Raw genomic sequence first — 26,080 nt, 5'->3', positions numbered from 1 at the left:
TGGCAAAACAATGACTTTGTATCATATTTGAGTAGACTTTATATCTATTATGATAAACAATATTTAAATAAGCTTCCTTAAAATATGCACTATATTTGGGAGAAAAAATATCATACATAAACTGGAGACTAGACATGAAAATAGAATAGTGTAAATACTACACTTTTTAATCTACAAAACTGAAGAAATATTATATGGCTTGAAAATCCTCATCCAACTCTAAAATCTTATGAATTCAATGAAATGAGAGAAAGACATTAATAATGTGAGTAGAATTTACCTAAATATAAAATATAAAAAATGAACTTGAACCAATGACACTTTTATATATTTTTCTAATACAATGCGAAAAATAGTGGTTATATATCAGCAAAAGAATCAATTCAATTATCTGTTAACAGAAAGTCTCAGAGATTTAAGAGTATTTATTTTAAAAGATTTCTTTCATGCTGTCTGCCAAAAACAAAGTGTGATTCAGAAGCATTCATTCAGATAATTAAACTTCTTTCTGCTAGAATAATCTAGGATTAGCATTTGATGTGTTTTTGACATCATTTGCCCCTAAAAACAAAGTCCATATCACTATTACAGCTTTCCATTTTGCCAATTTTATTAAGAATATGTATGGCTTAAAAACTTCTTAAGAGTTTTATTTTAAAATTAGCATAAATTTGAAGAATGTTTACTACATTTCTAAATATTTGTTTTTAATTTTAGCTTCAACTATATTTTTTACCCAATTTTCTTTTTCAGAGAAATATTTCGTTTAGTAGACTAAAGCTACTTTTCTGTTACTCAGTATGATCATATTTTTCCTTTGTTTCTAAAAAAGCAATTTTTATAGTTTTGGGGCTTTTTAGGCAATCAGGCCACCTTGGTCATGAATAGGTAATTTCTGCCAGTGTGGATCTGCTCTCTACTATGTACAGTGCAGAAGTACCCTAGTTGTATAGACCTTTATACAGGAATATTCCGTTTTCTCTTCCACCTGCAGAGACAGAAGGTGGCTGATATCCTGAGAAATTCTATAATTTTCCTAGTGTCCCCAAAAATGTATGGTTTTTGCATTAAATCTTTATATTTCTTTACTGATGTTAGGAAATGTTGATATTGCTAACGAAAATGGGCTAGTAATCACTACCACAGTAAACAGGGAAAATGAGATGTGAACAGATATAACTTTGCGTAGCAGCCCAGGCTTCACATGAAATTGTAAACCAAACGCACACAACCAAAAATAAACCCCAGTCTCTAGTAATTTTAAATTTCAGCTACAACTCTATTCACAAATTTTCTGTGATTTTTCTTTGTGTCTGATGATTAGCTGAGCGGTCAGGGATGATTGGCAGGTGTAACAATTCAAATGAAAATGTTTCACAAATTCCACGTACACTTCTCTTGATAAACCATTTTGATGAGTGAGTAAACAAAATGCTTCTATTTTTATACAGAAATCTCTGTACCTTGTACATATTTGATCATTCGTGCATCAATGGCATTTTGTAGGCAGGTTCATTCACCAAACTTACTCCTGGTTGTTGGAAAAGTAATAGCAAAATCTCAAAGTCTGGATAAGGTGAATTATTCAAATCAGTCTATGGCCTTATAAGTCAAATTATAACTATGCAACGCCCGCTTAGTCTGGTGAAATAGAAACACTGCTATGAAAATTACACTTTTTTTTTCTTTGAATGGCACTAACAATAATGATTTCATCTTTATATTTCTATTTTGGACTCAAACCATAAAGTGTCAGAATTCAAAAAGTAAAATAATTATAGTAAGAAAATAGCCAAATTTTATTTAGTTTTCTTGTTTCATTCAAATTCAGAATTGCTACTTAACAATGACAATATTTTCAATAAAACTTTACATTTTGAATGTCTGTCTATAGTTCATCTATAAGAATGGTGCTAATAAATAAAAACTATAATAAGTACTATTCATTTGACTTTCATAAGAATAGAGGTAAATCATTACAGATCGCAAATGACAGAGGAGAAAATTGGGGTGCCCACAAGTTAAGTCAGGTGGCAGGCTCACACAGGAAATAAATAGTGGCTAAGCTAGTATAAAAACATCAATCTTCTGACCTCTAATGCAGGGCTTTCCACAACTGCGGTATGATTAATCAATACCAGGAAGCGAACTAAGTATCAAGAAAGATCGTCCATTTGTATCAGTCTTTCCTTTACGTGGTCAGAATCTAAAATACCAAGAACATAAGGAATCAAAAGTTGGAAGCTTTGCCTATTTTAGTGACTATTGAACAATCTTTTCTTTATTATTATCGGGAGATTTGATGATAAACACAGACATTTACTAAGCCCAAATTTGTGAACTACTTTGTAGATATTTTGCTAACACGTGGAAAATAAGTTCTTTCTCTTAGCAACTTATTTAGGTTGTCTTTTATTTTTACACTAAGAGCACTCAGATATGCTCTGAAATATGTATTGCCTTATGGATTGCAGTTGGCAGAGGCTGTTAGTGTTAAAGATTCACACATTTCAAGTAAGATTGGATACATTTATATTTGTGTCAGGGAAGAAAAAAAAAGAATCTAAGAACTTAAATGTAATCCAAAGGCAGAATCGTGGCGTTTGGCCCAACAGATAGCAGCATCGTTCCCTGTTGAGGTTCTTTTTTTCTAAAGCTTAGTTTTCCAACCAAAGTTTTGGCAAGCAAAAGTTCTTTTTTGTGTGTTGGATATATTCTACTTTAACATCTTTGACTTAAGAAAATATAGTCATGGAGATCAAGCAATTTAAATCTAAGGTGGGAGAAGGCATTTAGTAGAGAAGCAAGCATTCCTTCAGTGCTGTTGGTATTCAGAATGCATCTTCTTTTGCAGTTTACTCAAATAATTTCTCCAGGATGTGGGAACTTCCTTTGCATCCAGCTTTGCTTTAGATATGACATCATATCAACAGTGACACAACTTGTTTACAAGAGGGTGGTATAAACAGCAAATGTTCATCCTTAAAACAGCTTTCTTGTTGAACTTCAACAGAAAAAAGGAGAATAAATGTAGAAGGAAGAGCAGAAGGAGATAATGTTTAACGTGTAGAGTAAAACCTAAGGCAGAGGAGAAAGTACCAGATAATGTCTTCATGTATTTGCTTTATAAAAATGATTATTCTTTTTCATATCTAATGAAGGATCTTCAAATTGTAGATGGTCTTCAATGTGGAAGGTTATATGCGGCCTATTATAGTGTGCCTTAATATTTCAACATATGACCTGGTTTGAAATTAGCTAAATGCAAGAAAGAACCTGTAACAAGGGAAGAGAGAAAGATAGAGAATATGAGCACCGAATACCTGCTCCAACCTGACTTAGTCAATTTTCTGATCTAGAATGTTGTAACAGACACTCTGAAGGAATTCTAGTTATAGCAAAGCCCCTCCCATCTTTTTGATCTTGTCTTAACCTTATTTCTTTTTCCATAAATAAGGATGGTTTACATAACACATTTCAGATTGTACCTGACCATGTTGCAAAATATTAGTTTGCTTCTTGCATGAGAAATATTATTTAGAACCAAGTAAAAATAAAATAAGCTATATTTTAACCCTTTGAAACATCATATGGATTATGATTGCTAACTTTACTCTGGTGTTGATTAAAGATCTAAATGATTATTATCCCTGGACATGGGAAGCCTTAGGAGTATCTACTGGAACACCATGTTCTGGAGGAAGAGGGCTCTGCCAGAGCTTGCTGGACTTTAGTCCATAACAGAAAGTTATCTGGGTAAATGGAGTGACTATTGTGGATACAGAGCCATGGCTTTTGCAGTCCGGTTTCTTCCAGGTTTCTTGGGAGATGTACTTGGGCTTTGTGAAATTGTGGAGTAATTGAAGGTGTATAGTACATGATTTTTGTCGTTAACATACTTGAACTTGAACCCCGGCACTGTCGGTTACTAGCTGGCAGGTGGCCTTGCACAAGTAATTCAACCTCTCTGAATCTCTATTTCCTGATCTATAACACTAGGCTAGTATTGCCTCCTTTATAGGAATGTTTTAATATTAGATAATGCATTAAAGATACTTTAGATACTATTAATTCCAAGCCAAATGCCAGTTGTCATTGTTGTGTGGAATGAGTCATAGAGGTTTCCTCAGCATTCTTCTCAAAGCCTGGTCCCTACACTCCAGTTAAAAGTTCCTTGCAGATAAGGACCAGATTCTGAAATCCTGTTGTGTTTTTTATAGTACGGAATATACACATATTGGGATTTCAGATTTGGATTGCTTCTTGGTATCAAGTATCCAGATTCCTTGGAGTCAGTAAGACAGAGAAAAAACAAGAGTGATTGTATTATTTATATGTGTCATTGGTCATGTTTTTCCTTTTAAACATTTATGGAGTCTCTAATATGTACAAGGCCTCAGGCTATACACTGTAGGTTATGTAAGGATAAATATGGGCTCCTTTCCCTAATAAATACAACCTAGTAGAAGAAATATATATATTTCTAGTGGAGGGAGTTAACATGTAAGGCAGAATAAATAAATGAATTAAGTGCTAAATAGATGAACAAGACACATATTGTAAGAAATCAGCAGGAGGAGTGATTACTTTGATAACATGAGAGAAGAGGGTAAATGTCAGGAAAAGATGGTGAAATAGGTAGGACCCAGGTAGGACTGTAATAGCTCGAGAGATAAAAACGCAGATAGGAAAATGTACAGCATGCCCAAGGGCAGGGATCCATAACTATCATTGGGTTTGTGTAAGGAACTATTAGTAGATAGGTGGGGGGTGCTAAAATATAGAGTGAGAAATCCTTCATAAATCTTTTTTTTCTCTTAGCCTTATTTCTAGATATTGATGAAGATGTTTTGGGGAAATTCCAACTTAAGTACATGTGAACAAATGAATAACTAATTTTTATTAAAAAAAAAGAGCTATGGACTAATTTTACTCAGTGTATAGTAACAAATGTTATGTTTCCATTTTGATTTAAAATGATGAGGATGATGGCTAAAAATAAAATGAACCAAGTTTTATGCATGTTGCATTTTAACAAGTTGGATGTCTCATTGGAATGCACTGCCTTCTTGCTCCACATTTATTTTTGGAATTTAATAAGGCGCCTGTCATATCTGCCTCAAGGCTAAAAAACATCATGGGGGAAAAATCCAAAGTACTGTCATGTTTGAGTGACATGGAGCCAATTTTATTTTATTTCCGTTTCATGGAGGGGTGGCTGAAATTAGCCGGCCTCCCTTCTGAAAAGGCTTTGCTATACCATCTGCTCTAAAGGCCTTGTGTTGGTTAACTGGTAATGACATTGCCCAGTGACATTTGTCAGGTGGATTTGACTCAGAAAACCAGTAAAAGATTTTCATTAAAAAATTAACTCTGTGCATTTTACTGCAAAGCTCATTCTCATGATAGATTCTGGTACAGTGCCACACATCTCCAGAAGTGGGTCTCATTACCTGAGAAACTTGGGAAGGTAATAGCTTCTTTATTTCTTCTTTGTGCTCCCAGAGCACATAATTAACATACTGACTCATTTAGCTCAATTCTCCATAGGACAAGGCTGTGTGAATACAATGGAGACTTCAGAGAAACTGTGGCAAACAAGTATGGTTTCTGATTCATCCAGGGTGAGGGAAAACCTCTGCCGTTTACTGCTTCTTTCTTTTGAGTAGATGTTTACTACAATGTGACTTTAAAAAATAGAACCATACTATGTTAGGATTTAAATGGAATCATAATATTTTAAAGAATTTCAATAATACCAGGAATCACGGAATGATCTTGCTATTGCTGAGTTATTTACAAAATTGGAAATCATGGTTGACTGAAGGATCTGTCTGAGGCATAAAAATAAACTGTGTACTATTCAATAGGTGTGCTGTTGGAATAACAGGGATAAGCGCTTCAAATTTTTATGCTAATTAAATCAGAGTTTAGGTCCACTTTTTTAGTAGTGACTATGGGGAATATGTTAGTTAAATAATATGAACTGAAAACATATAAACAGAGTACTGTTCTGTCAAATAATATGTATGAACAAAGTCAATGATTTGTAGCTAGACAGCTCTTCCTACCTTCATTATTTGGAATTTCCTACCTTTTGGGTAAAGGGAAAAGGAATAGCGACTCTGAACTAGTTTTTAGTGAGTTTGCGCCTTCTTGGGCACAGAGAGAAATCATGAGCTCTTCCCTAAATCCCAGAAGACCTGTGAGGTAGGATTGAGAATTGAGTTTGTCTTCAAACTATGGATTGTTTGTTGGGTGGGTAAGTAAGGGGCTAGGGTGCCACTGCAGGACAGTTTAACCCTGAGATTGTGCGGCTACACTCAATGTAATTCCAACTGTGTGGGTTGGATCAATCCTTAATTGCATAGAAGATAATCTAGTGGTAAGAGCAGGTCTAAACCATTAGCTATCAAGCCACCAGGTAAGAAATAAATGTGAAATATGAGATAGCAAAATGAGCTCTGCCCCATGTCAAAGATGCTCCACACTTTAGCATTCTCAAGGAAACGTATCATGAGATGTGAACTGTCTTTTGACATGTTGGCACTCAACGTTTTATTTTCCTTTCTGATTGGAACTCCAAGGCAATATTGTATAGATTCCCTAAAATATTCTGAAAGCTATCAAGAAAGCAATTTAGCATGTTTTTTGGTAAACAATGAATTTAATGTAAATAAATGCCATTCCTTGGAGAGACTATACCTCTTGATTATAGCTTGACTTCATCTTATTTTACACAGGCTATCTCTTGGGGGCATAATTTTTCAAAGAAACAGAAAGCTTTATTGGCTGTTTGATTTAAATATTTATTTGGTTCCCCCAACACTTTATTCTTTAACTGGTCATTGACAACTGGTGCTGAAAGTGGAAGTTGGGTGGGGTGGACTATGTTCAATTTAATGAAAGATTTAACGTAAATTCTCCTGAAGAAAAGGAATGGGGCAACTTTTAAAATATTTTAATTTTAGTAAACAATTACATTTCATATTTTAATGGTTATCCACCAAGAGATGAATCATTCTGAACAGATCAAAGTCTTTAGTCCATGTCTCTAGTTGAAAAGTCCCTGCTTGGGACTGCTTTTTTTAACTTAGATGTGTCACTAATGATATTGCCGTGGAATTGTGTAATGCTATTCCCATGAGCAGCTCGGAATAGCTCCCAAGCTTGCAGTCTAGTCTTTATTCCTGGAGCCAGCAAGAGGAGGTTGTCATGGAGTTAGGGGGGAAATAAGCAGACTCAATTTGTGTTTTAGGTGAGAGGATACTGTCTTTCTTCTGTAAAATTTTGGAATTAGGCTGTGCTACAAGGGCATTAGTCTGAACGCTTAACACAGAGTATTCTACACATGGGGCTCGATTCAGTTTGTTGATAATGGTGAGAGTAATTCCATATTCACATCCCAAACGTGAGATCAGTGGCCATCCTTCAGTTCTTCTCTCACAAACACAGGGACTTCTCTTTTTCTCTTCAGGAAGAGTAATTTTGCCTACAACCAAGAATGGTGAGTGATAGAATCATCTTCCTTGACAGAAAGGCACTATGCTGACTTTGCAAATGTTATATACTCGCTCTTTCTCCTTTGGGTTTTATTTATTTTTTCACCATTTCCCTTAGCATTTCAAAGCATCCAATTGATCTGAGGTTGAATCCCAGATCTGCTACTTACTAACCTAAGCAAGTAAAATTGCAGTGTTGAATTAGTAGAAACACTTCCTTAAATTTTTGTAGAAGAAAATTACTCCATAAAATGAGTTTGGGAGATCATTTGAGTATAAGTGTTTCTGGAGCTTGAGTCCACCAGTTTTATTCTTATAAGTGTTAAGGTTCTTAATTAGGTTTTTTTTTAGTTTGAATTTTTATTTCATTGAGAACTGAAAAAAAAATTTTTGCTTGGTTACCTGGAAACCATCTTATGATAAAGTATTCTGCTGTGGCTTCTGGGTATATTATCATTATCTTTTTCTATTGCTTTCTTTCCAGATGATATTTCTTTTTGTATTTTATTTTATTTTTTGGTTAGGAAGATTGGCCCTGAGCTAACATCCACTGCCAGTCTTCCTCTCTTTTGTATGTGGGGTGCCACCACAGCATGGCTTGATGAGCAATGCCTAGGTCTGCACCCAAGAGCTGAACCCATGAACCCTGGGCCACCAAAGCAGAGCATGCAAACATAACCTCTACACCACTGGTCAGGCTCCTCCAAATGATATTTCTTTAATGTTTGTGACCCAGAGAGAAATAATTAAAGCTTCATACATATATGAAGCACTAGTGAAAGCAAAGACTATAAGATGGTATAGCATGCTGTCAGAACAAAGCTTTTCCAGGCACTTGAATTGAAAAGGATGGTTGGTCTTCATATGGTACCTGACAGTCAGCCTTATCTTCATATTGCAAGTGTTATTTAGTTTTGGCTGAATAATACCAATCCATCACATTAAAATGAGGATGTTAATCTAAATTTTAGAAATTGCATAATTTTATATTTAAAAATTTTATAGTTGCCCAAGGACATAAACTTATGAAACCTAATTTTATGTTTATGAATTCATATTTATATTTGTCATATAAAACAAATAATTATTGATAAATATTAGGAGACAGAGGGAATGTTTCTCTTTTTAAAAAAATGTCTTTTAAACTAATAAAATTTGAGAATACTTCCTGTATATTATGATGAGGATCATGACAATGATGATGACGATGATAATATCTAGGACCTATATCCATAACCACAAAAAAACTAAGAGCTGGCTGTAAAGTTACTAAGTGTTATATTTAATGTTTTTTTCCTGATTTTCCAAGTGTGAGCTTTGTTTCAGGAATATTGCTTTTTTTTTTTTTGCTGAGGAAGATTCGCCTTGACCTAACATCCACTGCCAATCTTCCTCTTTTTGTATGTGAGCTGCCACCACAGCATGCCCACTGACAAGTGAATGATATGGGTCCACATCGGGGAACCAAACCTAGGCCACCAAAGCAGAGTGCACTGAACTTAACCACTAGGCCACTGGGGCTAGCCCAAGGAATCCTGCTTTTAAGGAAGTCTTCCAAAGAAATTTTTCTATAGAAACACGGAAAAACTCTGTTGTATCATACAACACTAATAGTATTCATGCTGGAAGTCAGATTATAGCCCTAAAATGTTGCTATTATATAAAACAGTCATAAGTAAAAATGGCTAGCTTACTTCAAAACCACTGTGATTCAGAGTCACATATTAATTTTAGATGTAGAAAGGTCTAGAACTGAATTCTGTCTTTGCTTTTGATTGATACACTTTGTAATCTTGGTCACGTTATTTAACTTGGGTCATTTTGAGTCTCTTCCTCTGTAAAACTAAGGCCGACAGGCTGCTTGGAAGATCACTTGGAGCATTCTGTCTGGTAACTGTCGAAGGTCCCAGACTGGGCTGTTCCATGTTGGGCTTTCACCCACTGTTCAGCCTCCTCCCATTGTGCCTCTATCATTCCACAGGTGGAAGTGCCTTCTCCCTTTCCCTTCAATATCTTGTCTCCCGTACACCTCCTGCTGGAGGCACGGCAGAGCTGGGCACCATATGCCTAAGAGCAGTGTATCTCAGAGAGCAATCTGCCGTCACCTTAGCAGAGGGTCTTACTTTTCAGGTTTAAGCATTTTTTTTAATCCCTTCTTAAAAACTAAATTAGTCAAACTAGTCAAAGTGCAATCTGTGCGCCATGACTGAGCTCTGCACATAACGTAGCATCTAAGGCAGACACGAGTCTTTTCCTTCAGACTCAAACATTAAAGTGTTAACTGACTGGCATAGGTGGTCTCTTTGATATTGTCCACATTGCAATCCTCTTACTTACTTTGTGATACACCTGGATTATGTCTTAATTACTACTGAGTGGTGACATCGTTCAGTGTTTGCTTTTTTGCAGCTGTAATTCATAAGCAAGGAGAGACCATTCTTTCTTTAAAAAAAAAATTGAAATTAAGAAAAATACCTGGTGTTGAATATGGTGACCCAGAATGACAAAGGTGTGCATGGCTCGTTTATAAATCACTTCTTTCATTTTAAATGCTACTTGATTCTTTCGAAAGAACAAACATTTTACATCTTCTTTTTAACTGAGGAATAAATAGAAAGTTTTCATAAATGAATTCTAACTGGTTACCTGTTTAGAAAAGTTGAATTACTCTATTTGACAAAACAACATTAAATTATTTTTTATGGCTAGTTATATTAACCTTCAATTTATGTTGCTTTGAAAAATGTATGGGTGCACTGAAGTTGGCCTTACAGATGTGTGTGGAGCATTTTAAGATCCAATTTAAAGACAACTAGGAAATGTTGCAAACAAATTTCTGAGAAGTAAGCACTGGCTAGGAGTTCTCAGCTGGCCTGCGTATTTCTGGTTTTTCCAGGTGGCCAACAGATGCTTATATTTGGTTTTGTAAAGAGTGGACTACCTCTGAAGTACCCAATTTCAACAGTAAATTTTTGATTTTAAAAAGAATTTTGGAAAGATAATTGTGGTTCCTAGGAGACTTTTTTAAAAGGTGAATTTAGAAATTCGCAGTAAAAATATATACAAGCCAAAGAAGTATGTCTATAAGTTACGTCAAGTATTTAAATATACCTATGTGGAAGGGGTCTTTAAATTAAGCTGAGTGGAGAAAAACAATTTCTCTAGAAGTTATTCATATAAAGGGCTATGTGACATAAACTTCAGGGATAAATTTAATATTCATTGAATGGCTCCATTCCAAAAAAATAATCTACTTAAATTTTGTCTTTTTAAAAATTTAATCTAGTATTATCAAAGATATTACAAGATGTGTGGCTTGATGTGAAATCAAGTTTTCCCCAGGTAGGAAGAATCAAAATCTAGTTGGGCAATGAAAATCATACAATGTGATCAGTGGGCCTGGACAAGTTTAAAATGATGGAAGATCAGATTTTTTTTTTCTTTTGTGGCCACTGAGAAATGACAGCATATCTCAGCAGCAAGGCAACGGCATATTCTTTCATTCTAAATATTTGAGTTATTTCCAGTAGAAGATTGAGGTTTTCATAGACACAGATGTGGATTCTAAGCTCTAGACACAGATACAGTAAACTAGAAACAGTGGTAAATAAATGACCTAGAGAGCCAGTCCTGTCTAGTAGTTAAAATTTTGCACTCACCACTTTGGTGGCCCAGGTTCATGTCCTGGTCGCAGAACCACTCTGCCCATCTGTCAGTAGCCATGCTGTGGTGGTGGCTCACATAGAAGAACTAAAAGGACTTACAGCTAGGATGTACAACCATGCCCTGGGGCTTTGGGGAGACAAAAAAATGACCTAGAACCATGAATGTAAGTTAACAGGGGCTGACCCCAGGGCAGAGTGGTTAAGGTCACATGCTCTGCTTCAGCAGCCCGGGGTTCTCCAGTTTGGATCCTAGTTGCAGGCCTACGCACTGCTCATCAAGCCGTGCTATGGTGGCATCCCACACAGAAGAACTAGAATGACTTACAACTGGGATAAACAACTATGTACTGAGGCTTTGAGGAGGACAAAAAAAAAAAAAGAGGAAGGTTGGCAACAGATGTTAGCTCAGGGCTGATGTTGAAGTTGAACTTTCCAGAACTTTTAGAAAAGAGGAGAGAATTGCTCTACTTTGTAAAGTTTGGTTTTCATATGTTTGTTTTTATTCTCAATAATCTTTTTGTTAGTTGCCAATTTAGATTGAGAAATTGAAGCACTTCTGGTATAACATTTGTGAAAGACCTACTCTGCCCTTAATTCCTTATTGAACCAGCATTTCCATTTGACAGAAGAGGAAAGCAAGGGGCAGAGGGTTAAGTGTCTTGTTCAAAGTCACCCAGCAAAACAGTGGCAGAATAGGAACAAGGTCTCAGATCATCCGACCCGAGGTCTAATGATCTTTCCATTAAACTTCGATTGCCATTTTGTGCATATTAGTGGCAGGCTACTATATCTTTTCCTAGAGAGAAAAATACACTGAATTGTAAAGTTTAAACTGTGCTGTTAAAGGGAGAACCAGAGAAGGTGAGACTTCTCACTGAGATCCCAAATATCCAGGGAGGTAGGATTTAGATGAACACTGGGGAGATTGGATATTCTTTTGATAATAGAAACATAGAAATGTGATATTAATCAGAGAAATATGAATTGGGAACCCTTTTTGGGGGTTTTGAAGTCAAATTAAGTTAGATGAGTGTAAAGTAGAGAAAGCCTTTCTCAAGGAACCTGTAAATTTAAGGAAAAGTATTGGCAAAGTGAAAATTTGCAAGAATTAATAAAACAAACCTAGCGTAAAGTTTTCTATGTTTTAAAAACAATTCACCTAGTGAGTAAATGTAGTATAGACAATGAATTTTAAGCCTCATTCATTGGAGTTTCTAACCATGTGACCACAAATCTCTACTGCCACCTCGTGGGTGTATGTATATATCAGAGACAGGCTCCAGTGAGGAATATTAACCTTTGAAATGCTGAGAAGTACAATACAGGAGGTCTGGTGGTAGATAAACTGTTTCTGAACTCAGAAACCAAATAGTTCAGGGGAACACGATATACTTCTAGAGTTTACTAGCCAACTCTTACTATAGCCATTCAAGAACCCCGTAGATTTGGAGCACAGAGCTATTTTACAGACATCACAGGATGAAAGCCATGAGCAAGAATAGGAACTAAATTTCACTTCAGATTCTTTTGTGTTCATGGTAGAAGAAGACATTCTCTTTTTAAGCAGATCCTAAACACCAACACAATTTTCATCTGAAAAATACATTTTAATTTATTCTGTAGAAAGCAATGAAAAAACAGTCTTGCCAAAGGAAATTCTGTTGGTGTGTGAGAATGGAAGGCTTCCAGTTGCTTCTTCACATTTAGCTACATTCTCAGAACTGACCAATGATGTTTCTGTCTGGAAGTTGAGTAGTTACTGCAGATTGTAAACCAGCTGTACTGTCAGCCCTGAGCTGGGTCTAAATTGGCACATCAAAAAATATCGGATTCTAAAATGATCAGTTATTGAAGCTCTGTATGTGATAGTTAATGTGTCTGTAAAACTCATTAACCCAGTGAAGCCACCTAATAGTCAACAGTTGATCAAAAATTTTGTCTGTCTTTAGATAATTTCTCTTTAGTTGCCAAGGATCTTCCTGTTTTAATTCCAGTAGCAGAAATGGGATTAATAGATCAAAACAGTACAGATGACAACAAAAACAAATCTAAAATTCTACTTTATCATCCTAGAAATATTTAAAAACTTCAAAACTTGTATTATCACTTATTGTATATTTTATAATGTTTAAGAATGTTTGTAATATATCTTTGCACTAAAAAAAGTCCGTACCAATGACAAGTTATGTGATTTGGGAAAGTTATTTAACCTCTTTCCTTATATGCGTGACGAAGATAACATCAACATTATAAAGAACAAACAGAAGTCATAGAAGTAAAATGCCTAGTGTGCTTCTCCGGAAGAGTGTGTGTGTGTCTGTGTGAAAAAAATTTAAAAATTCTCTATTTATTCAACATAAACATCTTGACGTCTCATATATTTTTTTAACTTTAAGATGGTGGGAGGCTTAAGCATTAATACAAAAAACTGGTGCAAAGTATTTTATTTGCGGAGAATATTGATGCAGAAAGGAGTAAGGAGGAATAAGCTTGTCCCAAGAGAGCTTTTTGCTAAGAGCAGAGTATGAAACCAAGCTTGCAAGGAACACCCAAACAAACAAACCCTGCCAATGTCTCAGGAAGCCAGCCAGCTTGCCTCAGTAATTTTCACTGTGCACCAGTGATTTCTCAGGCAATTTTTAGAGCCTTTTTGAAATTGGTCTCTGAATTATGCTCTAATATAGCTCTGCTAATGAAAGCCCTCCTAGAATACAACCTCATTAGCTCTCACTTTTTTTTGCTAATCCACAAATTCTATCCTTCTTGGTGGACACCTGGTGGTCCCCCTCCCCTCTCCATATCTCAGCAGAGATGTAATTGCCAAGGAGTGGAGCGAGGTTTCATATTACCTAGACGTGTGGCTTATACAAACTCTTCCATGAGATTGTCTGTTGTCAATAATTAAGAGCTATCAAAACACTTGGCTAATTTACACTTGATAATCTGAAATGAGGGTCCCTGTGATCACCAGCTTCTGTTTTATTATTTAAATACACATAGTGCACAAAGCAGACTGAGCCCTCAGCAAGCCAGATCAGGGAAAAGATTGGCTTTTCAGCAAACAGGATGTAGCCCAAAGGTTAGGACGAGGCAGAACAAACACAGCCCAGTGAATGGTCTTTATTGCTGAGGAGCTGCCCAGAGCAGGTGGGATTTGAGAAGCTCTTTTGAACGCTGAGATGACGGGACCTGGTAAGATTTAATTGGCAAGCTGTTGTAGTCAAAGGCAGAGACCATGAAAATGGGCATGCATTTTGGACTTGAGTAGAGAACCAGAGCAGTATTTCAAAAGGAATGATTCTTGGAAATAATAGGAAATCGCTATATATTGACTGAAAGAAATAAAAAGTGTTAACTTTTAGAAAATGCAAACTCTCAGTAAAAAATACAGACAGACAACGTAGTCTGTATGTAAACAGTGAAAAACATTTGGTGAAAAAACGGTTCAACTTGCATTTTCAGCAACATTACCTTAGCCTGGGGTTGGCTACCTAACGAATCTGATTATTTGGACAGAATTTAGGGCTTTTATGATTTTCCTAATTCCAGTTTATGAGATGAGAGATCAGTGGTGTAACTGAAGATGTTTGTTACCAGTATTTTCAGATTATTTTATGGGTTACGACACATGGTACATACTGAGGGAAAACAATTTGGATAAATTGTTTTATACATAAACAATAAAAATTGTCTTATACATATGGTGTAAATCCCATAAAATTTTTTTGGTAGTAAGTCAGGATATATTATTTGAATCTATCTCATAAGTAAAATGCTTTCTTATAATGCCATTTAAGCATTTCTTTAGCTAACATGCTTTGAGTGAAATCTGGGACAAAATAATGTGTATTAAACTCTGCTAGAGAGTAAGAGTGTGACAGAAGGTGTGATTTTTGATGAGACACATTTCCTGGGTTTGAAATAATGTGCCAGCATGTCCGAGGGAGGCCGATGTCCTATGGAAAGTGTGTATAGGAGATTGGAAAGGCAGATAAGTTCAGATTCACTTATATGGATTTCAAGTGAAAGTGCCGCTGGAAATTTTAGGTCAGCCCTACAGTTAGAATCAGGATTACCGTTAGTTTAAGTTCTAACCAAAATAATTAGAAAATATGCTAATATTAGCTTAGTGAGCAGGGAGAACGTGGGTCCTGTGGAAGTCCAAGTCTTTGTTACTTTTTACCTAGTCATATGTTTTCCTCAGTTTTCTTAACCTTAGAATTTGAGAGATTATACTCATTTTCTTCAGAGAAGGAGATCATTTTAAAAGTCCAAGTAAGAGTTTCAAGTTTCAGTACTCTCCTTTGCTGGACTTCCCATGAGTCTCTTCACTAAAATCGTACCTCTCCATCATCATCCAGCATATGTGCCTTCTCAATGACCTTCTGGCTGTAAATAAGCTAGAGTTCACTTCTCAACTCCCTAAGTATCATTCTTTGGGAATTTATTCCTTTTTATCCATGTATAGATATTTGTGTACTTATAAATCTCCACAATCAGGTTGGCCTGAGGACAAAATTTGTTTTAACTCATGGGTGCTTTGACCCCCTCTGTGTCTGGCCGCTGCTGGCCGGTCAACCTTTCTTTCTTTCCATATTCTCCTTCCGTTTTACATTCCAGCTCTGCTAAACAATTGGTTGAGCTCTGCACACTCAGTTCTCTTTTCTTGGGTTGTTCTTTCTCTGCATGTTCCCTTGGCTAATTCCTTCTCAGCCTTCAGTTCTTAGCTGAAGGCTCCCTTCCTTTGCAAACCCCTCCCTGATACTCTCCTCATATTCATGTACAACTTAATGACCCTGCTCTGTATTCTCAGAAAATTATCTTCTGTGGTCATGGTTAGTATTTCACACTCTTGTTTTTGCTTGTTTTCTTGTCTGTCCCCTTATGCAGAATTTCCTCTCTCCTTGCAATGAGAATCAATCATATAGCATGTGGTCAGTGTTCAGTAAGTATCAGGGGACAGATGTATGGAAGCATCATGAGAGTTCGGAGGTATTTTGTTTGTTTGTTTGTTTTTGAAAAAGACTAGCCCTGAGCTAACATCCATGCCCATCTTCTTCTACTTTATATGTGGGATGCCTGCCACAGCATGGCTTGAAATCCAAACCAGCAAACCCCCGGCCGGCAAAGTGGAACATGCAAACTTAACCACTGTGCTACCAGGCCGGCCTCGGGATTTGTTTTTTTGTGTGTCTCTGTATCCTTGGTGCTTGAAACAGCGCCTGGTCCATCGTAAATCTTCAATAAAATAGTTGCATGAATAAACGAATAAATGAATGGAAATACTGTGCATTATAAAAATCAAACAATTGGATACTAAGAGGTTGTATCATAAATGATAATTATAGCTGAATAGAAGTACTAAGAATTTAAATGATGACAGAAAGATAGATGGGAGTAAGTGGAGCTTAATATTTGGAAGAGGGCAAATTAAAGAGCAGAAACGAAAAGGGATGATTGCATACTAGCGGCTGCTCTTTGCCAAATAAGCCCTTATTTGCTGAAAGTTTACCTTAGCATTTCAGCAGCTGACAATAATAAAAGGAGTAAGAGATATGAAAAATTACATGCCATTTCACAATCACTTCTGTGCTTTGTCTGTTTGCTCCATTGTGATGGTTCAGATGGTTCCATTTGACCCCAACCTCTAGCTGTTCCAAGCTCAGAACCAATATTTATTGCCACATATGGGCTACGCATGGCAGCTGCAAAATCCAGATGCCAAGCTTTGGAATGTATTTTTACAGCGGCACCATCTGGGGCTCTGGCCAGCCTTCTTTATTGTCTCTTGAATGTTTACACTAATAGCTTTGCTGGGCCATGGCACTACCTGTGGGACATGCTGAGGGTCAGGCCGTTTATGAGATCCTCTTGTCATTCTGGTTAGAATTTCCCTTTAAACGACTCTCACACGCTATCAACTTATTCCTCTTAATGTATCTGCAATGTCCTACAGAAGTAATAAAACAGGTGGTCATTGAGACTCGGAAAAAAGAGGACTATTTTCACAGCACTGGGTTGGGATGGCCTTTGTGGATCCTCAGCTGCCCATTTGTGAATTTGGGGAAAAATGTGAATAGTCTTCTGATTTATTGAATGTATTATTTAAGACGTTTGTCATTGAAATGGAAGGCATACCTTATGACAGCCCTTTATCCAACTTATTGAAATAGCATATTGATCTCTAATTGAGGTGATAATGCTCCACAGCACAAGTAAACAGTATTTTAATTCCTGCAAAATTGAAAAAAAGGGTTATTTCTCAGCAATCAATGGACTAAGTTGTTTGAAGATTCACTTGGATAAAATGACTATTCGTGAACCTTAGAATGATGATTTAAGAAATTTCTCGAAGGTGAAGCAAATTGATTCAATATTTTGAATGGCAATAAACCCATCATTTTAAATGAAGCAATGCAGTGCAAAAAAGATTCAGCTCAAACAGTAACTTAGTGTGTTATATCCAGCAAGAGGGATTGGCTCTGGGAATTTAAATGACTTACCCAAGGTCACACAGGCCATAGATGCAGAATGGAAGTGAAGATGAGGTTTGTACAATTATTTGATGACAGTAGGACTGACAGGAGAGTCAATCACGATAATCGAGTGCCTGAAATGATGAAATGACCTAATAATTGTGCAGTGTCCCCTTCACTTTCATTGCTCTGATGCTTGTGCTGCCCCGGTGAGTAACCTCACCTTTTGGTGGGTACCTTTGAGGGTAGAGGATGTGGAGCAAGGCCACAGCCAGACCGGGAACAGGAAGCAAACTGCCTTGGTTTGACCTCTTTGAAACCTCTTCCTGGTACTGGGCATCATGCAAACTTCACTGAGAAGGTGCCAGCCCCAAATTAGTGATGAAATGAGGCACTCCCAGGCTCATGGCTTCTAATCGGCCTGTCACACATCTCAGGAGATATTTCAGTGTGAAGAGAGCATATAGGAAAGCAATTCAGTAGGAGATCTGCCTCTGCTTTCTGTGTGTGCAGTTGAGACGAGGTGTTTCATTTTAAATAAAGCCAGGTGGGAAGACAGACAGGACTCTCATGCATGCCTGTACCCAAGTGGCAGATGTGTGCTTGGAGAACGCACAGGAGGTTCGAGAGCAGCCTTACAAGTTACGTAGCCACTTAAGAAAACAGCGATGATTAGATTCAAGGGAAGGATGATATTCTCTCCAAAGACACTTTAAATAGGAATGAGCTGTTAAAGCTTTTCTGTAGACTGAGAATAGACCTTTTTAAGTGATGTTTAGTCTTGGAAAGAACAAGACATATTGCTGCGCTGTGTTGTCAGTTCTCCAAGGAAATGGCTTAAAAGGGAGCTTTTATGGTTGTTTATTCCTTTGTTCTGGAGAATCTGTGCTTTTATATGGAAGAATATATCTTATTCAAAAATGATGACACTATTACTATTCATATATCAGCAGTAAAACAACAGGATAACAGACATATATGCTCATATATGCATGGGTGTGTGCATATTATTTTAATTGATTCATTACCTCAGTTGGAAGAAAGTCAGTACAACTATGGCAAAACTTCTGGTGGTTCTGTTGTGGAAGGATCGCATTTCAGATTTCGTCTTTGTGTGAATGAGATGGTAGAAAAGTTTATAGTACTCTGAAATACCCTTGCACTGATGGACACATTCTCAGGCCCGCTGAAAAATAGTGCTTAAAGCTGCTCACCCAGTAATTTTCAGCACTTCAATTTTGTACATTCTTTTTCTTGGTGGAAAATAAATATTTCATAAAACTATTATGGTTGGAAACAAATACATCACCAAATCCATTATTTCATACAGTAGTTAGAGGATATCTTTAAGATGAAGCTCAAGCAAACAGATATTCTCAAGTGAAGCAGGAGATTATATGTGGTAGATAGTGTCCAATGATTGAAAAACACATCAGAGGATGCTACCATTTTGTCGTTGTTTTGAAATGGAAAAATGGAAACATTGTGATGCTTAAATTGCTAAAGATGTACAAGAGGTGAAAAAGCAGTGAGTTAAATGATCAGTTGGAACCAGGTTTTTATTGCACAAAGTACTCACAAAAGAGTGCTTGTGCTGATAAGCGTACTGGGAGTTGTGCATTCATGACAAGAGAGCATTCTCTCCATAAAAGTCTTTGGATGGACCTTGGTTATACATCCTTGTAGCTAATAGATTACTAGTGAAGAAACCCTTGGGAGTTCTTCTGAAGGGGCTGGCTTCAAGTTGAACTTGTAAGTGGAGAGTAAGCATACCTCTCTTAGACACACACACAAAATCCAAATAAATATAACAAAAAAACTCCCTAGAAAAAGCATTAAAAATATCTCTAAAAGCTACTTGAGAAGTCAGGCATATGTTAACCATTGTCATTTAGCATCATAAATTGGAGTTGGAATATCATAAAAAGGCAAGTGATTACAGTAAATCCTCGAGAGAGCAGATGCTGCTGCTGCTGCTGATGAAGAATGTGATGATTGTGATGATGAAGATGATAGCTAACCTTGCTAAGAACCAAGTGCTACTCTCAATACTTAAGTTATTAATTCATTTAATCCTCTCAACAGTTCTATATTATCCCCGTCTTATAACTGAAAAGCCCAAGGCACAAGGCTTAAATCGATGCTCCAAGACCACACAGTTACTAAATGGAAGATTCTATTTTCTGTCCTGTAGTGGATCTCAGTGGAACAAGTTGCAAAATGATTTGTAGGGTCATCTGATCAAGTATGGAAATTTAAAATTCTGAATTATGATAAAAGCAGAAAAAAACCTCATTCCCAACAGAGGCGTGCCTTCTAAAATTAGAATTTCTAAAGTTTAAAATTTAGTGCTTATAACCAAAGGAAAGTACAACCATGATTTTCTTTTAAAAGAACTTCTTCTTTTTATCAAAGTAATGTAAGTAGTTATAATAACAGATATGTGTGTGTTTGTTTATAGATCCTGGTCTGGGTCTACACTGAAAGTTAAAAGATGCAGGAACAATTTCAGTTTTCAGCTTTATGACTGAATCCCTAACGTGGACTTTTTGATTAGTCAGTGTTGGTCAAATCTTTCTTCAGCTTCTTTTCACACCAAACCGATTTTGTAGCAACTGCCATTTCACATGAACTTCTAGAATTTTTTCCTTTCTACTTGTGTACATTTGGAGAAAGTTTGTAATTCCCATCCAGATTTATTTTGCTTTACTCATATTTATTCTCAGCTATCGGAGGAATGTTAACTTTACATTTTTATGATTTTTCCCCCCATTTTCAAAAAAGCCCGATTCTGCTGGGAAGAGGATTCTTCAGTTTCTCAACTTGATCCTTCTAGAGGATTCAATGCTTTTTTGTTTTTGCCATGATCTTCCATCACCATTCACAGTCTTCTAGAATCACAGGTTTATACCATAGTTATTTCTGCTTTATAGTTGCACATACAGTAATACGAAGGCTTTTTTCTCTTTGTACCTTGAACACTCTGTGGTTCTTTGACAATTTTATGAGTCATTGTCTTATTTCTGACAAGTCTAAACAGAGAGCTGCCTTCCCAGGTAACTGTTAAATAAATTGATGGTGTAGTTAAGATATTTAACATTTTTAAAATTAAAATGGCATAGAAGACAGGCTTTTATATCAGGTATACCACTGCATAAAAATCTCTTGTTCCTGTTCCTTCGGAAGTACCTTGAACAATTAGAAAATTGTCTGGATTGATGATTTCCCATTTTACTACTTAAATACTGAATTTGGTCACTTAATCTGATGGAACTGGAGTAAGACATCATTAAAAAATTATTGTAACTCAAAAACCAATTTCTTCTAATGTGCTCCAAAAACTTCATTTATATTATCTGATTCATCTTTACATCCCTGTGACATAAAAGAAAGGCAGGCGTCTTGTTATCCCCATTTTCTCATTGAAGAATCTGAGAGTGTGAAATACAGCCACTTGCCTATGGTTCTACACTATGTCAGAGGTAGGAGGAGCAGAAGATGCTATGTTTGCTCACTGCCAATCCACCCTTCTTTCCATTAGTCCCTTCCTCCTTATTCCTGAAGTCCTGAAGGGGTAGGCCATTAGGGAATTGATCTTGTGTGTGTGTGACGGGAACATCTGTTTTAAAATTGGATGCCTTTTACAAGTTTATGTGCTTTGATATAATTTTAATAAGTGTATCATTGCTTGCTTTTCTTCGTGAGAGATGATATAAAAGTGAAAAAATACTCTTACAGAAATGAAATGAAAATAATAAATAAGGCCCTCTTCCATTTCCATTATCCTAAGTCATGCTCCTTGAGACTTCAATCTCAATATGATGTTAATAGAACCATTAGATATGATTCATACCATACATAAGACACTTCTATTGACAATTCCATCTTGACCAGGGGTCAGTGGATCCATTACAATGCAAATCTTACTGTATACTTTCCATCCAAATCAAAAGAATTTGGTCTTGTGTCCACTCTAATATGTTTCGTGAACTAGAGTCCAATCTCAGATGTGAAGTACACATCTGTGTTGCTCATACTAAATCATGCCTGTGTCTATTTGTTCTCAATTTAAAGGGTAATTAATTAAGCTTTGCATTGATAGACTACTTTGGAGTATTTAAAGAAATATATAGAATTTATGGGAATCCCAATTAGCCCTATTTATACATATCAAACCAAAAGATAAATCCCTTCATAGATATGTATCTCTTACATTTCTTTTTGTACATATAAAGCTATTTTACATGCTTTTTAAGAGATGGAGAATTAGGAAATTTTCCAAAAGGCTATCCAGAACCAGCCTTATAAAATAATGTAAGAACAAATTGATGTTCAAGCAGTTTTTCAAGTAAGCTGAAGAATATCTCATTAGTCACAGGCATTTCTTTAAATTCCTCTTTTTCTGCATGCTATGTATTTCTAAACTATTCAATCTTTGTTTCTTTTTCCCACTGATCTTGGGCCCCCCTCAGAATCCTTCTCCACTCAGTACTCCAGGCAGCATCTGACTTGAAACCTATCTTTGCTCTGCACAATCACTGAGTCTGTTCCTGGCCACATCGAAGCTTCAGAGCTCTGCTAATCTCTGGTTAGCCCTTTTCTTATCTGCTGCTTTTCTCCTTGAACTGAGCTGCTGCTTCTCCCCATTTCTGCTGTCCCTGAGTGCATCCTACTATGGATGAGGTTCAAGTACCAAGAGTTGGTTGAACAGGATCACACGTTTGATCCTCCCCTAGGATTCCATGACTGCCCGGCCCCGCTGTGGATCTGATCCCATTGCTCTCCTCCATCTTCCTTTCTCCTTTCTTGGAAGGTTGGGTGGCGATGAGCTTGGGACCAGGCAGAACTGTCTATAAATCCCTGTTCTACCTCTTCTTACTGTGTGGTTTTGGGCAAATCTCAATCCTGCCTTAATCCTCAGTTTTGTCATCTGTAAAATAGTGGTAATAATTACCCACATCAGAGGACTGTTGCAAGAATTAAATGAAGTGATCAATGTAAGGGTCACAATGCCTGGCTCAGAGTAGGCACGTGAACATTTTATTACCTTACTCTCTCTTCACTTTCGTTTTTATTGTTTACCACCAAATACCTTGCTTTTATGAAAAAAAGGTTGGCTTTTTAAGCATACCACTAGCCAATCACGTGGCTACAAACTGATGAACTTTTCCAATATTTGTTCTTTTCCAGAAATGTTCACTTGTTGGGTGCTCAGTACTGTATAACTTTTCATCTTTCAGATATAAAAAAGATATTCTCAGATTCAAAAAGCCTTAATTTTTTGTGCAAAAGCACTGAAATATAAAAGTTCAGAGATTTTGCAATAAAACTGACAACTGTATTTACACAAAAAGCAACTTAGTTGAGACCTATTTTTTATGCTGTTTCAAATGTACCCAGGACTACCAGTTCCAAAGGTTCTCTTTACATATAAGTAGTAATCAAAAGAACTAGTTGCTTTAATGTTGACAACCTTAATTTGTAAATGGAAAACATCTAAAAACGCAAAGTACAATATTATAGAACCTTTTCATTAGCAAGCCAGCTGTTGGTCATCACAGAGAAACTCAGCTGAAAGAAATAAGATAAATGAATGTGTTGAAATGTTTCATCTTTCTGGGTTCAGTTTCTCCTAGTCATTCTGACCTGCTCCACCTGCATCTTGGTTGCTCTATAGGACATAGTCCATCACTCTGGAAAAACAAAATGTGTATTTTAAAGAATTGGGGTTTTTATTAGTGGATTGGCCAGACTATGAGAGAAAATTCTAGTGTGGGGAAAAATGGGTTGCAGTATGGGGCCAATACAAGAATAAATAAAACAGTTTATTTGTAAGTGGGGCTGATCCCTCTTGCTCATGCATTAGTGCCTGGCTAGAGGAGAGTAGTAATTTATTGATGCAGATGGCTATGTAAAGTGCATGCAATTTGTGAGGGGGCTTGACCCTTGACTGATGGGCCATATGTTGTAAAGCCCTAGGGATGTCATTTGCCCCAGCTCTCTTCCTCTCACTGTCTCTGCACCTATGGTCCTTGTTCAATCACCACATATTGAACTATAGACTTACTAACTCCTTCAATAAATCTCCAAGTAATGGCTCACAAAGGCCATAACTTAACCCTTTCTACACAACAGAGCACATTATTTTGCATCATGATCACACTCAGTGAAATAAAAGATAAATATTATATGACCTACATAGAATGGGAAAGCAAGTTGTTGTAAAATGCCATTCCCTGCTGGGTATTTACTGTATTTGGATGTAGGAGAATTGCTTCGAGCTGGCTGAATTGTATCATTATTCTACCATGTTATAATGACAGCTTAGTTTTATAACATAATTCTTAAATACTGTTAATACACCACACCAGAGAAACTGTCAGTGCTTTTTAATTAGCTTCTTTTCTCTGGGTCTCCTTTTTTTTCTAATAAAATGTGGAACCTCTGCTCAATGAAAAATGCATGTATTTTAATTTCCACATAGAAGCAAGTTTCGAAAAAATATTAGGGCATTTGTATGGAATAATGGGGAGAAAGTGCAGTGTATGTTTGAATACTTAGTGTACTCCAATTTTTCCTCAGAGTCAATTCCAGCAGAAGGGCTTCATACCATAACAGTATTCTCAACCTCAGCTCTGGGATCTTCTCACAATGTAGGCTTTCTGAGTCCTAAATGCTGCCTGGAAAAAACCCGGTAACACTAAGACTAGAAAAAGTTGCTGCTTATGTATTGTGTTAATTTAAATTTTTTCCCATCAAACAGAGTAAAAGTGAAGAATTACTATCCAGTGACATTCTTATCGGTACAGTTTGCCTAATTTTAGAAAAGACAGTCAGTTGACACAGGTTCAGGCCCATCACTTGGATAGGGAAGAGAACGAGTCTTCCCTAGAATGCTGAGAGAGCATCATTGCAGGCAGCCAGCCAGACATCCTGTGCTAATCCAAAGTCTAAAGTAGCAGTTCATATTCACTCCCTTTCTCTTCTTTTGGGCATAGCTCTTGGCAGATTTGGCAACTGAGGAGAGGCCAGAGGTGTGTAAGAAGAATGAAAAGAGCTGCGTATCCTTGGCTGGACCTCTAGGTTTCCCCAGGGCGTCGCCCATCTTTAGAAACAGTAGTAGAGATGAGTATATCTGGCTATATTTTGTGCTTGTAATAATAGGCTTCCCATGAAACAATTCATCTTCCAGATAGCTTGCTACTACAGTGTTCATGGTGTGTTGTCATATATTGGATAGGTATATAATATTTTCGTTTTCACCAGATTTGATTTCCTTTCCTTCATTGGTATAAAAAGAATGTTTTCATAATTTTCCTTCTTCTAACTAATGAATAGTTTTCTCACACCACAGTGAAAATCCAGAGCTCTGAGCCAATTAAAAGACAGATGACAGAAAAGTTGACTTACACATACACTACATGAAAATTTTTCATTTTTGAGTCACTAGTCTTATCAACATGGACAAGTGATGTAGAAAAAATATTAAAATATACAGAAAAGAAGTCTTTGTCTTCTGTCCTAAACCCAGTAGACTGAGAGCATACAATGCAGCCAGAAAGCAAATCAGCATAAATAAACCATGCATCCACAGTTGAATTTCAATAATTTAAACATAAATCCTTTAGGCTTTGATGCGTCTTTTTTCCACATGGGCTTTCTTTTTGGATTTTGGCACTTCTAGCATTCATTTAGAATTCAGTTGTAAGTCACGAGTATATAGGGTGCCCAGAAAGAAAAACCTGTAATAAACAATCCCCTTTGAGCTTATTGTTCCATATTTTAAGGAATTCTGATGAAAATATGATTGGCAAGGGGTTTTCAAAGATAGGGGGTCAATATATCTGCCTATAAAAGGGACCAACATTTTAAAGCATAAATTGCCAACTTTCTTACATGTAGCAATGCAGAAGGAATGATCATCCATAATATATATTTCCAAGATGAATAACAAGCAAGGATGAAGCACTGATATTCTGGTTCTCATGTGTTAGAAAAAGTCTTGATAGTTTTCAGAAAATGTGTCAGCAGAAGAGCTTTTCTCTGGCCTGGTGTGATTTTTCCTCTGATTATAACTTGGCAGCTAAAATTCATTGTGTATTTTAAAAATAAAACTACATTGCAAATTATATTAATTTTACTTTTTAAAAGCCCTCTAATTAAAATTTCCTCCTAACAATAAATGGCACATGAAGCATTTCAAAATACAAAATTATGGTTGAAGTTGAATGTCAACCTTTAGAAAGTTGAATGTTTCAACTAGAGTTGGTACAAATGAAGATTAAGAAAATAGTTACTTTCGTTTATTCCATGTTTTATATCACCTTTCTTTTCCCAGCTCTTCACTTAGCTAAATAATGTAGTTGTATGTACTCCTTAGAAACAACCAACAGACTAACTTTTTCATTAAGAACATTCTAGAATGCACCAATCAATT

At 36.4% G+C, this 26,080-nt stretch overlaps 1 protein-coding gene across 19 annotated transcripts in view; it reads left to right on the top strand.

Annotated features, from left to right (window-relative positions):
• ROBO2 (roundabout guidance receptor 2) overlaps nucleotides 1–26,080 on the top strand; it is a 1,206,434-nt gene that overhangs the window by 833,212 nt on the left and 347,142 nt on the right. The gene's annotated exons all lie outside the window — the stretch shown is intronic.

The sequence above is a fragment of the Equus asinus genome, chromosome 18 (genome assembly GCF_041296235.1).
Source record: "Equus asinus isolate D_3611 breed Donkey chromosome 18, EquAss-T2T_v2, whole genome shotgun sequence".
Lineage (NCBI taxonomy): Eukaryota > Metazoa > Chordata > Mammalia > Perissodactyla > Equidae > Equus > Equus asinus.
Note: the sequence above shows the minus strand (reverse complement) of the source record. Positions and strands in the feature narration are given on the sequence as shown.